The following is a 3,007-nucleotide window of genomic DNA, read 5'->3' on the forward strand; positions in this document are numbered from 1 at the left end:
GTTAAAGTGAGCCTACATATAAACCAACTAGGCGCAAAATGATCGCCGCATTTCTCAACTTCTCTCATAGAAACTGAGAACTTCCAACACAGCGGTTGCTTAGCGACAGGGTTCAACACTGCGCTGACTCCAACGAATAGAACAGAGTAGCGTAGAATAACAGTAAAAAAATTCTTTTCAGGTGGTAACTTCATTTGTAGTTCCATCAATAAAATGATAAAACTTCTCTGTGTCTTTATAAGAGTGGGTGGTGGAATTCAGCCTACAGTTCTATTCATCAAACGAGGTAGAACAACGTTTTACTAGTACTACTACCACTACTACTTCCGGCTGCTCCCGTTAGGGGTCGCCACAACGGATAATCTGTTTCCATTTCTTCCTGTCTTCTGCATCTTCCTCTGTCACACCAGCCACCTGCATGTCCTTTCTCACCACATCCATAAAGCTCCTCTTTGGCCATCATCTTTTCCTCGTCCCTGGCAGCTCCATATTCAGCATCCTTCTCCCAATATACCCAGCATCTCTCCTCCACACATGTCCAAACCATCTCAATCTTGTCTCTCTTGCTTTGTCTCCAAACCGTCCAACCTGAGCGGTCCCTCTAATATAATCATTCCTAATCCTGTCCTTCTTCATCACTCCCAATGAAAATCTTAGCATCTTCAACTCTGCCACCTCCCCCCAGCCCCGCCTCCTGTCTTTTCATCAGTACCACCGTCTCCAAACCATATAACATAGCTGGTCTCACAACCATTTTGTAAATTTTCCCTTGAACTCTTGCTGGTACTCTTCTGTTGCAAATCACTCCTGACCCTCTTCTCCACCCATTCTACCCTGCCTGCACTTTCTTCTTCACCTCTCTTCTGCACTCCCCGTTACTTTGGACAGTTGACCCCAAGTATTTAAACTCATATGTCTTCATCACCTCTACTCCTTGTATCCTCACTGTTCCACTGTCCTCCCTCTCATTCACGCATATGTATTCCGTCTTGCTCCTACTGACTTTCATTCCTCTTCTCTCCAGTGCATACCTTCACCTCTCCAGGCTCTCCTCAACCTGCACCCTACTCTCGCTACAGATCACAATGTCATCCGCAAACATTATAGCCCATGGTATCCTGCCTGATCTTGTCCATCACCTTTGCAAACAAGAAAGGGCTCGGGGGCTGATCCTTGATGTAATCCCACCTCCACCTTGAGCCCATCTGTGATTCCAACCACACACCTCACCACTGTCACACTCACACCCTCTCTTCATACTTCTCTGCAACTCCCAACTTCCTCATACAATACCACACCTCCCCTCTCGGCACCCTGACATATGCTTTCTCTAAGTCCACAAAGATTTATGAAAAATTAAAGACATTTTTTTTTTACTAATAAGCTCATTAGAGGTATCCCCCCCCCAATACATTGATATAACTGCCTGGAGGTTACAGTAGATGTAAGTAAAGTAATGGAATGTATTAAACAACCTAACCTTTTCAAGTGACCACAGTCACATTAAGGTGATCTGAGATGATCTTAAAAACATGATGGCTATCAAAAGTATAATCACATAACCACTTACCAGGAAAACTGCAGCTCAGAGCTTCTGTCATCCAGTTCCACTTACAAAGTTAACAGCAGGGCATGCTGGCGTGGTTGCGCTCTCTGTGCTACTAATATTAATCACGTGTTCACATCAGTTATCACAGAAATATCAGCGAAATGCTGCAGAAGCCTTTAAGCTCCATGACAGAGTAAAAAAAAAAAAAAAAGTCCCACCAAAATCCTTTCCGTTTCTCTCATGACATCGCCGCACCACTCAGACACCAGAGCCAAATCTAGCCATTACACACCAATTTTGGGACTTATAGAATCTAAATCATTTTAAATGTTGCGCTACGGCCTGTGCAACATTTGGTGTAACATTTGAATGGTCAATGAGAAAAGTGCCTTTTGAGCCCGAAAGTAATTGGCCCCTAGTGGCCCTTTTCATTTTTGTACTTGACCTCTCAGGGAATCCTTGATCCCAAATCAAAGGCTTGGGACAGGTGACATTTTCAAGCATGTGTATCAACGACTGCCCTTGTAAAGTGAATTTTTTAAAATGTATTTGGTAGCCGGGTTGAAAGAACTTTGTTGTACAATAACTGTAATTTGGAGTACTGTGTGATCTTCATCCAAAGTGCCTGAACCTTGCTGCATTTACATTCATATCGACTCCCCTACATTTCGCTACGTTTCTAAGCAAGAAAGGAGAAGTCTGTCGTGTTAATATAGGTTTTACAAAACATCAAAAACTCAAATCTTAACATAAGACGCTGAGGTAGATCGGGTAACATGCATCATTTAAGAATTAGAAATTCCCACATGTACTAAGAAAATGGAGATCGGATGCAATCCACTGATGTATCAGATGTAGTCAAAGGGGCTAGTAATTTTTTATTTTTTTGTATTTTTCATGTTGGTATGGTAGAACCGATTGCCCTCATGAGAATTTCAACAAAAAACAAGAGTCATCATATGGCCAATTTGATAAAAACTCCGCCTTTTTGTACATCCGGGGTAAAATGCATATTGACTCCAATCCTTTTCAGAATTTTCTTAATTGATAGCCCTTACTAAATATGGGGGCATCAAGGATACCAACACCCCTGTGTGATGTAGGTGACACCCAAGGAGACTAATAAAATGTGAGGCGAGAAGAGAGGCGACACGACAGCGTTAGCTAACTAAGCTGTGTGGGTAGACGTGAGAAGCTGGGATATGGTGATCTACTACACCACTGCCCCCTTCAGCGACACACCACTGTCTTCTGCACCTACACCCCTTCACATCCTAAGACGAGTGCTTAGTTACTGTATTAACAGACTCATAAGCATGCTCAAAGTAGAAAGACTCCAAAGTGCACTTAGAATATTTATAAATGTACATTTTAATTTTAAATAGCGTATGGTCTTATACACAGCAAAGCAACAAAATGTTCATTGGTGGCTCCGTAAAAGTGTACACATCTTCTCCC

The sequence above is a fragment of the Lampris incognitus genome, chromosome 6 (assembly GCF_029633865.1).
Source record: "Lampris incognitus isolate fLamInc1 chromosome 6, fLamInc1.hap2, whole genome shotgun sequence".
NCBI classification, from domain to species: domain Eukaryota; kingdom Metazoa; phylum Chordata; class Actinopteri; order Lampriformes; family Lampridae; genus Lampris; species Lampris incognitus.